General features: G+C 46.9%; 1 protein-coding gene across 3 annotated transcripts in view; it reads left to right on the forward strand.

Moving 5' to 3' along the window:
• Positions 1-13,257, forward strand: part of GRIN2A (glutamate ionotropic receptor NMDA type subunit 2A) — a 600,982-nt gene that overhangs the window by 376,480 nt on the left and 211,245 nt on the right. The gene's annotated exons all lie outside the window — the stretch shown is intronic.

Raw genomic sequence — 13,257 nt, forward strand, 5'->3', positions numbered from 1 at the left:
TGTCCCGCTGGCCCCCGTGGTCACCAGCAGGCCATTCTTTGCCTGCTCACCTGTTACATTTGTATTAGAAGATGGATTTCTCAGCGTGATACAATCAAATTAGTTTTCCTGTTGGAAGCCGCCGTAGGATGCTTGTTGGGGCACAGTTGTAACGTTGGCGTGAGACATCGAGTCAGGGGTGGGGGTGGCACTGCCTCATCATCGCTGTCTCTCTGGGGGAGCCGGGGCTGTCGGGGATCAGGAGAGCCCTTTTCCATAGCGTGCCTACTCTCTGCCGGATGCCTTCTGCCTAAGATCCAATTTAACCATCTAAAGCGTCCTATCGACATGGATTTTAGCCATATCTTAGAGGGGGTATAATAGAGGCTCAAAAAAGTAGAATGACTTGCCAGAGGGCACTTTCCAAAACCAGAGGGAAGACAAAAATCACTTCCTGCTGAAGACTGTCCACTTGAAAGCGCTCCTCTATTCTTACCCGGTCTCCGCCAGTGGCCGTGACTTCATCTTAACCCCACCCGCTTCCTCTCCCACCTCGCTCCAGGTCCTGTGCCTTCTTCCTGCAATGCCAGTCGGCAAGTTCATTCCTACCACAGGACCTTTGCATATTTGCTCCCCTCTGCCAAGAATGTTTAGCCCCCTACGTTTTATATGGTTCGTTTCTTCCATAGCACAAATGTCACCCCCTCCCCCCCCAGGAGTGATGCATCTTTCTTGACCTACCCTTATGATCGCACTCTTCTCTTATAGTCTTGTTCTCTCTTGCCCAGAGCCCTCACTATCTGAATAAATCACTTTCAATGCTCACGTGTTTTATTTGTTGGTGTGGGCTTTGGAGTCGCTTCAAAAAAACAAAACCAAAACCTGTGTTTTGAAATCTGGGTGAATGCTTGTAAGTCTTGGATAGTTCCATTCAAGACCTAACCATAGGCCAGGAGGACACGGCCAGCGACCTCTCTGGCTGCAGATTTCTGGAACTATTTTGCCTAGCGTGGTCTCTGAGGCTGGGTATTCGGGAGGATTGTTTTCTCTCCCATGAAGTAGATTATTATTACAACAACCAATAGCTCTAGATAGATCGTCACTGTACGAAAACCAGTGATTGGGCAGTGCTGGCCAAACCTGTAAGAGGAGAATAAAAGCTATCCTTTAAGAATTTATTGTTTCAAAAGTCATTCAGTCACACAACCATAGGCTTATGTAGGTATAGGTGTGTTAAGTGTGTGTGTGCGCAAGTTGTTGCATTAGGAATAGCAAAGTCAATATATACCACATCTTCTTTATTCATTCATCTGTTGATGGACATCTAGGTTCTCTCCGTAGTTCGGCTATTGTGGACATTGCTGCTATAAACATTCGGGTGCACGTGCCCCTTTGGATCACTACGTTTGTATCTGTAGGGTAAATACCCAGTAGTGCAATTGCTGGGTCATAGGGTAGCCCTATTTTCAACTTTTTGAGGAACCTCCATACTGGTTTCCAGAGTGGTTGCACCAGCTTGCATTCGCAACTATGCAGCCATCAAAAGAAATGAAATCTTGCCATTTGCGACGATGTGGATGGAACTAGAGGGTATCATGCTTAGCGAAATAAGTCAATCGGAGAAAGACAACTATCATATGAATTCCCTGATAATAGGAGGTGAAGATACAATGTGGGGGACTTGGGGGTAGGAAAAGAATAAATGAAACAAGATGGGATTGGGAGGGAGACAAACCATAAGAGACTCTTAATCTCACAGAACAAACCGAGGGTTGCTGGGGGGAGGGGGATCGGGAGAGGGTGGTGGGGTTATGACATTGGGGAGGGTATGTGCTTTGGTGAGTGCTGTGAAGTGGGTAACCCTGGCGATTCACAGACCTGTACCCCTGGGGCTAAAAATACATTACATGTTTATAAAAAAAATTTTTTTTTAAATTAAGAAATAGCAAAGTCAACACAAATATGGCCATATCTTGCCACGAGGTGAAACCTTTGCATCCTCAGGTCGGAAAGTAAACATGTTCAACAGAATTTACGCTGGATTTTACAGAGTATCAAGCTACAGGTTGTACAAGCTTTGGCCCCCATGGTGTTTTGAATCCGTCTCCAACATGTAACAGCCGGAAAATACTGCATGAAATTCTAGGTTATTAATGTCTCTCAACTACTTAAAAGCTGGAGGTATTGCTTTCTGAAATGGCAATAGCAAGATAGAGGTGAGCTCTGGCTTCTTTCTCCAGGCGGGGCTGGTGTCCACTCCTACCCCACACCGCCCATTGGCCACGCCTCCCACCTGCACTGTTTCTGGGACTTCACGACACATGCTTGGCTCCAGTAGCATTTGGTTTTGTGACTTCCATCTTGAAATTTCGCATCCATTCAGAATGGGACATCGCTTTCATGTGAAATAATAAAAAACCAAGATATCCATGTTTGTTGATAGAATTGCCCAAGCTCACCAGTACACACAGCAGACTTCTGAGGGAGAGAGAGAGAGAGCAGGTGAGGGGCAACATTTTAGATTACGCTGGCTTAGCTGCTAAGTAGCTTATTTCGATATGTGAAGCTTCTCTTACTACTTTGCCCATCAATACTTGTTTAAAATAAGTGCTGGTGAACAGTCGTACCTGAAATGATGACTTTTAATGATGCATATGGCTGAATGCCATCCCCCCCACCCCAAATGATTATTTTAATTGGTCAGTGTGTGTAACCTGCATACATGCCTGTGCTCCTTGTGGTCCAGCATCAGATCTGTATTACATTCAGAGGAATACAGCTAACAGTTATTAAAAAGAAATCCCCATCTTTACTTGTATCTTTCCAACAACATTAATGGGATCTAACTTATAAGGCACTTCAGGTAAGGATTCATAAAATCACCTTGCCCCTCTCCACGTCTCCTCTCTCTTGTCCCATGTTGTAGGCTGGATAATGACCCCCTAAAATGTCCACGTCATGATCTCTGGGTTCTGTGGATATGGGAACCTGTTACCTAATATGGCAAAAAGGCATTTCGCAGATGTGTTTGAATTAAGGGTCTTGAGCTGGGAGATTATCCTGGACTATGCAGGTGAACTAAAAATACAATCGCAAATAACCTTACCAAGGGAAAAAGTAGAGGGAGACGATACCGTGGGAACAGAGGAGGGCATTTGATGGCCGAAGTTTTATGCTAGACTTCTTTGAAGATGGAAGGAGGGGCTACAACTAAAGAATGTAAGGGCTACAGCTTTGGGAGCTGGAAAAGGCGAGGGAATGGCTCTTCCTTGAGAGCCCGGGGAGTCCTGGCACCTTGATTTCGAGCCAGGGCCGTTGATGTAGGACTTCTGACACTTAGAACTGTAAGAGAATCTATGTGTGTTGTTTTAAGCCATGAGGTTGGTGGCTATTTGTTATAGCAGCTGTGAGAAACTATTACATTCCATGACCAGCCTCTTTCGCTCCGTGCTGATCAGCCACTCTGTGGAACTTTCCCACGTTCCTTTCGATTCTCTTTTATGGGCACCAGTGAGATGGCACTCACCCAGGGAACCGGGACAGTAAACCACCATCTTTCCCCCTTCCATGGTTCCTTCCCAGGAGGGACACAGGAAAAATAGAGCTGATGAGGCAATGTGGACACATGACTCTATGATCTGTTGCCCATAATGACCAGAATCAATGGGAGAACCAAGTCAATAAGTCAGTCTTTCAGGGTGCCTGGGTGGCTCAGTGGGTTAAGCCTCTGCCTTCAGCTCAGGTCATGGTCCTAGGGTCCTGGGATTGAGCCACACAATGGTCTCTCTGCTCAGCAGGCAGCCTGCTTTCCCCTCTCCCTCTCTGCCTGTCTTTCTGCCTTGTGATCTCTCTCTGCCCAACAAATAAGTAAAATCTTAAAAAAACCCAAACAAACCAGAAAAACCTCAGTCTTTCTCAAGCATATTCCCTTTTATTCATAACTCAATTTCTTTGCTGTTAGGACCTCATTCTTTGCCGGACAGGCCCCACCAAACTGTATTCTAAGCTTTCCTCTGACACGGTGTGATCGAGACTACATGTGGCCATGCCTCTAATCACGGTGTACTTCATTTGCATGGGTTTTACTCATTCTAATGTCATTAGTATAAAGTAGGAGTCTCATTGCCAAGGCAACCAGAAATGCAAGCATGCACAATTCCAGTCTTGTCCAAAAACTCAGCGCTACTTGGTACGCTCCCACTGTGTTTCCTGTCTCCTGGAGCCGAAATAGTGCAAACCATTCCATGGTCAAGCCCATTCATTTTTTTCTCTTTTTAATTAATGCTTTAGTGGGTCTTATACCGTTTGTCCTGAATCTACTGACTTAGTTCTCTAATTCCTCCTAGCTAATCCTGTCTTTTCCTTTTCCTGTGTAATAGATTTGCTCTCTAAAGTCCTTCTGTGATAATTACCTCCGCCATCTTCAATATGGGCTTTTTTTCTCTTTCTTCCTCTCCACTCTTGACCACTCTGTGCCTCTGCCATTGGAATCGGCATCCGAGATTTCTGTTTTTCTGCTTCTCTACACCTAGACTGCACCAGTCGACATGGACGGAGGATCAGGGGCTCTGTATTCCCCATGAACATGGAGGGCTCCCAAGAAATATGGTTCTAATTTTGCAGCCACTGCTATATTCTTTATTTCAGAGCTAGTTTGCGCCTTAACGTCCATAGGGCCAGTTCCCGCAGCTACATGCTCCTTCAGCAGAAAGGTGCCAGCCATTTTTAGTACTTAATGCTGAAAAGTTTATCACATTTTATAAAATGTTGATGAATTTTGACAGGAATGAAAGATCTCATGGTGGCATATATGGAAATTATCTTTCCCTAAGAGGCCCCAAGAGGGAGATGTGTGGGGGGTGGTCCATGGAATGATTCTGGTTCATCACTCGGTTCTCTTTGACCTACATGAGATCTGAAATATGAGTGAGTTGCCGACCTTTAAAAATAGGACTATTAAACACACAACCCTGATTTCTGGATTATCTTTAAAATACTGAAAGATCTGGCAACGTGACGCTTGTATTTTTGCGTGGCCATAGACGGCTGGATTTGAGCAGTGGCTGCCCGCAGGGATAAGGCAGCAATCTTTGGTTCATCTTGATCCTGTTTTTATCTACTCTACGTTATTCCGTCACGTTAGCTGCCTGACAGAGGCATATGAGTTTGCGCCTTCTCGTAGGGAGTTCTGGGCTCACCGACTCCATACGGACATCGACACTGATCCCTCCCTCTCCCACCTGGTCCCTGAATGTCCCTTTCTTTTCTTTTCTTTTCTTTTTTTTTTAATATTTTATTTATTTGACAGATAGAGATCACAAACAGGCATAGAGACAGAAAGGGAAGCAGGCTCCCGGCCAAGCAGAGAGCCCGATGCGGAGCTGTGTCCCAGGACCCTGGGATCATGACCTGAGCTGAAGGCAGAGGCTTTAACCCACTGAGCCATCGAGGCGCCCCCTGAATGTCCCTTTCTACACCTCACATCTGATCATCAAGCCTCCACTGACCCACTCACTGTCCCACCTAGCTGTTCCTCCCATCACCAGCTCTCCCTGGGAGAAAGTTCTCCTACAGATGGAAGTTTCATCTCTTCATTTTCATCTCTTAAGCCTTCTACCCTTTGGTTGGATGTAGAGTCCCGGGGCATTGATGTAGATTACGGCGCCCTCCTGAACTTGATTCCCACTGCATTGCCAAGGGCTCAGGCCCACTGAGGGCTGCAATTCAGCATAAATATTTGCACTGTGTTGATGATAAAGCACTAGGGGATGCACGTTCTTTCTCTAGTTATTTTATACCATTTGAAAGTGGCAGCCCGATGCGTGTGGCCATCTGAGAGATTTCTTAAGGCTTACTTGGCAGGACCTAAAGGAAGATGTGTTAGTTTCTATAGCGATGATGGTGCTTGTAATTTTAATGCTATTAGTAGCTACCTTTTATTGGAAAACTGCAGCCAGGGTAAACCCTTTGCCAGGATAAGTGATTCACAAGCATCATTGTGTCTAACCCTAATTAAAGGTAGGTATTATCTTCGTTTATAGATGAGTTAGCTGACGCTCAGAGCAGTTAAATGTATTCTCAGAAGCCATTGCGGTAGACATTGTGTTTGTCTCTCCAGGAGTCCTCTGCTTTCTGGGAGCTGCCATTATTTTCCTTTGGCTCTCCATTCCCCGCCCCGCGCAGTTCATACCCTCAGGGGACGGCAGACCGTGGGACTCAGGCTTAAACCAATCAGTGAAATTCCCATTCACTGACCTCAGCGACTGGTTCATTGCTTAGTATGAGCCACAGTTAAAGCAATGACCTTGGAGAAGATTTGGTCGGAGGATTCTGAGAACCTTCCAAAGCGACCCTCTTATCATTATCCAGGACATGGAGGAGCAGGCACATGGCTCCTAGAATGGTTGGTATGTTCCCGTCTTGTGTCCATAGCCTTGTCTTAGCATAAGACGTGCAAAACACAAGAGCTGGAAAAAACAAAATCTTGGTGGCCTCTTTGGTCTACCAACTCAGAATAATCCGGAAGCCTTCTTTGTTGCTGGTCATTTGGCCGTATGCACTGGAAGTCACACGATCACGTGATAGTCCCATGAGCTGATGATCTATTTTATTGTTTAAGATGGTTTGAATTTTCTGTCCCTTGCATCCAGATGAATCCTGACTAATGGATACACTCAGCTAGTACACAGTGGGTCCATGATTCAAACCCAGGGCCATCTAGTCCACAAACCGATGCCGTTTCTACTCTTCCTAGCTGGGTTTGGATAGACCGTCTTTGCATAGAATCACAGCGTTTCAGAGCTGAAAGAGACCAGTGAGATCGTATTGTCCAGACAGAGCAGTGGGGACGGAAAGCTGGAGATGCCAGTGTTGCAGCAGGTTTTGGAAATTGAAAGAGGTGGGAGTCCGTGAGCACAGTGGGAGGGGAAAAGGAAGAAAAAGGCCAGAGAGAGAGGACACAGGTGCTCATGAGATGCTGCCTAAGACGGAGCGTGGGGAATAAAGAAGCATCCTTGCCTTTCTTCTCTTCAACACAGTGAAGTCAGCATGGTGCAGCTAGGCTGAGATACCCAGAAGGCTTATTCCCTCCTCTCTTATTCCTTGCACATTTTATGCCACAGTCCCTTCAAATACTTCAGGGCCACTGGATCGTGCTGTAGAACTTAACTCAGTGCTTAGTACTTCAAACAGGTGGCCTATTGGCAAAAAGGAAGATGATTTATTAAGTAATTTGAGAGGGTAAGAGAGAAAGATACTGTTTCTTGCTAGCTCAGCTATCAAGACTGCTTCTCATCTTCCTTGTGGGAGGACAAGAAGTCCTCTTTCTCTCTAGTAGGAGGAGGGACACAGAAACAGCAGTGGCTAATACAAGCGTCTTACCATATATGGTAGGCACCGTCATGGGTTCCCAAAGATGTCCATGTTCTAGTCCTCAGAATCGGTGGATATGTTAGTTCGTATGGCAGAAGGGACTTTGAAGTTGTGACTAAGCGAAGGGTCTTGAGATGGGGAGATGGTCCTGGATTGTTTGAGTGGACCCCGTGTGATCCCAAGGGACCTTCTAAATGAACAATGGAGGCAGGAAGGTTAGAGGCAGAGGAAGCGGAGATCTGAATACTGAGACTGCTGGGGGTCGTGGGGCAGGACCCAAAGAATGTGGCAAATCCTAGAAACTGGGAAAAAGACAAATCAAGGAAATGGATTCAGTCCTAGATCATCCAGAGGAATACAGCAGGGCGACACTTTGATTTTAGCCTGGTGCAGTTCATTGTTAATCTAGGACTTGCAGAGTGGTAGGATAATAAGTAACTGTTGGTCTAAGCCCCTACTGTGCTTATGGTAATTTGTTACAGCAGCAGCTGGAAACTGATAGGCCAGCTGGCAAGGCATGAGCTCAACGTTGGACGTGCATTCTGGCTTAGTTTTCCACCCATGCTTCATTGTAAAGATGATAAAATACTGCTCAGAGAGGTAAATTAATAGACCTAGAAGTCTTAGACATGGAAATGTCCTTTTTGGGCCAGCAGGTGCCTGGGAGAGATTGCCTTACATGCCAAGTGTTGTGCTATTCTTAGGAAAACCCTTCACCTGTGTTGTAGGGATTCTGGCATACTGGGGCCCCTGACCTCCCCCGGCCTGTTCTACTGATGCAGTATTTCTGCTGGGTCTGACCTGACGACGGGGATGAGGTTTCCCTGCGTCCTCACCATGCTTATGTTCTTCGTCCAGCCATCCAGGGAGCCCCCTGGAGACCACAGGAAGGGGAAGCCCAGCCGTGTCATTCCAGCCGATATGTCATCGGGGTGTTTTGTGGGGCAGAGGGAGCGTTTGTGACTATGTGACTAGGGTCAGAACTATTTGTAGAGTGAGAGAGGAAGGTGTGTGTGTGTGTGGGGGGGTGTTCCCTGATCAGAGCTTTGAAGGGGCGGGGCGGGAGGAAGAGAGAGGGACAGGGGAAAGGGAGAGGGAGTGGCAGACCCTGAAATAAACCGAGAAAGATCCATCGAAAGGGATACGTAGGGTTACAAACACCAGAGAAAAGGAGAAAGGTTTTGCCCAGCAGTTTGCCAATCTTTATTCAAATTAAAGGAACTTCTAGTCTGCAATCCAGCAGGTTTTATTTTACTAAAATACCTGTAATAGACTAGAATTAGTTTACTATTGTAAAATTTACTATTGTGAAATTTAAAATAGAATAGTTTACTATTGTAACCATCTTTAAAGGGTATAATTCACTGGCATTAAGTACATTCACCATATGGTACGGCCATCTCCTCTCTCTAGTTTCAGAACATTTGCCTCACCTCCAAATGGAAACCCTATGCCAGAGAGAGGTCACTCCGCATTTCCTCCCTCCCCCGGCCCCTAGCAACCACCAGTCTGTGATGTAGCTCTAGGCATTGACCTATTCTGGTCATTTCCTATAAACGGAATCATACAGCATTGTGTCTGGCGGCTTTCACGTTAGCACAATGTTTTTGAGGACAACAACTAGCTGTGGGCTGGCTATTCATTGTAGGGCCTTGGCTAACCTATGACACACGGCACCATGCGGGGAGGGAATAAAAAAACTGGGTAGAATGAACTAGAGTCTTGTGCTGATGTAGAGAGTTCACTAAGACACCATTTTAAGTGAAAACAGCAAGTTACAGCACAAAAAATGCATATCCCATTATTTATTTAAAAAGTTATAAAATGGGGTGATTTAACTCTCTCCAAAAATACAGGAACATTAAGTGCACAGCCTGAGGTTTGGAGGGATATAGGATATAAATACAGAACACAACGGGGTTTGCTGGGGGGGGGGTGGGGGCTGGACCCGGGATGAGGGATGGTGGTCCGGGGACGTCCGCTTCGTTTCTCAGTGTCTGGATTTGCTGAAGGAGAACATATTTCTATAAGGAACGTGGATGTATAAATGCATCAGACTGCGAGGAAAAAGACCGAGTGAACGACAGAAAGAAACCAACAAAGAGGCACAGAGGGGAGCCCACAGAGGCAGAGACGCCCAGGGGTGGAATCTGGGTGAAACCATCCATCCCAACATTACTCTCCCCTCTGGAGCGGAACAGCACGAGAGGGGGAGTGTCGCACAGTGAGAGATTTCTAGATCCGGCCTTCTCTCCATTGTAAAATCCGACTTTAATTATAGCATCCCCCGCGCTGGCGATTATCGCTCTATTCCAGCGTTAGAAAGTCTAGAGGCCGGTTCAGGACACATGTCCTGTTTTGAGTCCGACCCAACAATCAGTGTTTCGATTTTTCGAGCAAGTTTTCCAAGTTTAATCAAGTTGTTCTTTCTGTGTTGTCAGGATGATAAATTTTGGGGATGGTGGTGATAAAAAATAGAAAACTGTGGTTTGCTTAAAAGAATGGAAGAGCTTAGCTTTAGGAATTGTGTAAAGATTGGCACCTTTTGTTTGCAGCTTTCTGGCGATGAACTGTTCAATGTGGGAGACTAATTTTCGTTTTTGGTTTTTTTTTTTAAGATTTTTTATTTATTTATTGGACAGACAGAGATCACAAGTAGGCAGAGAGGCAGGCAGAGAGAGAGGAAGGGAAGCAGGCTCCCTGCTGAGCAGAGAGCCCGATGCGGGACTCGATCCCAAGACCCTGAGATCATGACCTGAGCCGAAGGCAGCAGCTTAACCCACTGAGCCACCCAGGTGCCCCCCCCCCTTTTTTTTTTTGAGAGAGGGAGGACATGAGCAAGCCCGGGGTGGGGGTGGGGGTGGGGCATGGGGTGGGGACAGGAAGAGAGAGAATCCTAAGCAGACACCATACCCAGCACAGATTCCACCAAGGGGCTCCATCTCAAGACCCTGAGACGGTGACCTGAGCTGAAAGTGAAATCGAGACCAGGTTGCTCCACCAATTGAGCCACCAGGCGCCCCAATAATTGTAAGATTAAAAAAAAAAGAAAAGAAAAGAAAAGAAAAACCTGTTAGACAAATCAAACCAGAAGAATGAGAAGTATACTTTTATCCTGTTTTCCTTTTTTTTTTTTTTTTAAGATTTTTATTATTTATTTGACACACAGAGAGAGAGATCACAAGTAGGCAGAGAGAGAGGGGGAAGCAGGCTCCTCACCAAGCAGAGAGCCCGACGCGGGGCTCGATCTCAGGACCCCGAGATCATGACCTGAGCCGAAGGCAGAGGCCCCAACCCACTGAGCCACCCAGGTGCCCCAAGACTTTATTTTTTAAAATTTATTTGACAGAGATCACAAGTAGGCAGAGAGGCAGAAAGGGGTGTGTGGGGGGGAAGCAGGCTCCCTGCTGAGCAAAGAGCCAGATGTGGAGCTCGATCCCAGGACCCTGAGATCATGACCTGAGCTGAAGGCAGAGGCTTAACCCACTGAGCCACCCAGGACCCCCCCACCTCCCACCCCCATTTTCCTTGTTAAGAACTGTGAGTTCTGGGCTGGAATTTCTACTCCTATTCATTTGCTCATTCTTCAGGATTATAGAATGAGAGGTTAACAGGCACCAAATACTAGGGGATTAAAAAAATTAACCATGGCTTTTCCCCGTGGACGGAGTTATGGTATATGGCGGGAGACAGACACTCAGCAACCACTACCCCAGTTATGTGTATGCGATTGTGAATCTCAACAAGGGAAATTCCGTGTCGACGCACGAGTTTGGAATATCACTTACAGGTGCGCCCACCAGGTTCCGCTCAGGGACAGATGGCCTGGGAGGCGACGTCTTGTTAGATTTCTATCTCTGGCCTCAGTTAGTTTTCTCTCTCTTTCTCTCTCTTTTTTTAATAGATTTGTCATAGTATTTTTTTTAAGATTATTTATTTATTTTTTTTGACAGAGAGAGATCACAAGTAGGCAGAGAGGCAGGTAGAAAGAGAGGAGGAAGCAGGCTCCCCGCTGAGCAGAGAGCCTGATGTGGGGCTCGATCCCAGGACCCCGAGATCATGACCTGAGCCGAAGGCAGCGGCTTAACCCACTGAGCCACCCAGGCACCCAATTAGTTTTCTCTCTTAATGACTTCGGTAACGGCAGGAACCATTTTTTTGGAGACTGGTGCCCGTTTAGTTGAACTCCGTTTCTGTGCATGCCCGAGTCGGAGTGAGTCGCTGTTTGGGGGGCACAGGAGCATGCGTGCCGGTGGTGGTCTGACCCAGTGCAATGTTCTAGGGGAGGCTCTGGTGTCCTCCATCTGCGGGTGACTCCCCGAAGCAGAAAACAGCACGTAAGGACCCCGGCTGGATGTAATTGTTGGAGATGACCTTCCCACCTTGCCTAACTCTGGGTTTCTTGGTTATCTTCGCTTCCCCCACTCCCCGTATCTTCAACTCATTGAAGGTGCTACATGGACCCTGCGAGCGTTATTACTTGGGTCGCAGTGAGGTTTCTTTTTAAAGATTTTATTTATTTATTTGACAGAGAGAGATCACAAGCAGGCAGAGAGGCAGGCAGAGAGAGAGAGAAGGAAGCAGGCTCCCCGCTGAGCAGAGAGCCCTATGCGGGGCTCGATCCCAGGACCCTGAGATCATGACCGGAGCCGAAGGCAGCGGCTTAACCCACTGAGCCACCCAGGCGCCCGCAGTGAGGTTTCTAGGGACCACTTACCCTTGCTTGGAAAAAGCTTTCTGAGGACAGAGTCAAAGAAAAGGGAGAACATTGGGGAATGTGGATTAAAAGAATCAGTAACATTGTAAGCACAATGTTATTCATTGTGTTGCTGGGGCGAGGGCTGGGCGTACAAGGACACAGTGGGGGGTGTTATTGGGGGACCAGAAGCTCGGGTACATTTATCCATTTGAAGGGGCGGCACTCTGGCCGTGGGTCAGACCGGTCGGAGCCCTTCTTCCATTTGCTCACTCTGGGTCCTAGCCTTCCCTCTTGACACTGGCCAGTGTAGCTGGAAAAAGTGGGACTTTCTTGTGCGATCTTGTCTTTATTGAACTGCCCAACGGGGTGAACACCTAGGAAGTCTTTTTGAAATCCTTTTACCGCCTCTAGCCCCTCCACGAACCTGCTTAAAAGCCTCTCATTTCTCTTTTGTTCCCCCACTTCTCCTGATCGCCCTTTTATCAACTCTGTACGCTTAGCCTTGCTCTCTCTTCCATTTCCCCCAACTCCGCCTGGTTTCTTCTTGTCATCTGGGTCCTCAGGGGCCATCTCTCAGGATTCTTTCTTGAAGTTATTCCTAAGCTTTTGGGGGACCTGGGGGACAGAGAGGAGACATCTTGAAGAATTTGATAAAATCCAGGGATTCCCTCCATGGGAACATGCACGTACGCTTAGGAATTTTCATTTTCCCCAGTTTCAAGGGATTTCTCAACTCCCTGAAGCCCATCCCTGGACATTTGGAGCATCTGTACCATCCGATGAGGCTCTAAGAGTACCCCTCCTCCCTTGTCACACCCCATGCCATCCGCTTGATGTATTCGCTTCTTAACCCTTATAACCAGCGGGAACTAGGTTGGTAATTTGCTTATTTATTGACCTCAAGATCCTGGCCAAGAACACCTTCATTACCATAGCAACCGCAGGCAGTGGGAAGCACTTTCAGGATACAGGAAATCCCATGACCCGGAGATGTTGAGCCTGGCATTTTGCTTAATATTGTTTCGTGTTCTGGTGACGTAGGTGCCCCTGGCCTGAAACGGAACTCAGTCCAGAAACTCGCAGTGTTATTTTCCATTGGTATTCCAGTCCATCCCTGCCCATAGTCTTCGCTCCTATTTGCTCTTTGTTTCTGCTGATAGAAATCAATAGTTCCTTTCATCTTGCTCCTGCATCTAGAGAAACAGATC

The sequence above is a fragment of the Mustela putorius genome, unplaced genomic scaffold (genome assembly GCF_011764305.1).
Source record: "Mustela putorius furo isolate JIRA1106 unplaced genomic scaffold, ASM1176430v1.1 tig00004007_pilon_pilon_pilon, whole genome shotgun sequence".
NCBI classification, from domain to species: Eukaryota; Metazoa; Chordata; class Mammalia; order Carnivora; family Mustelidae; genus Mustela; species Mustela putorius.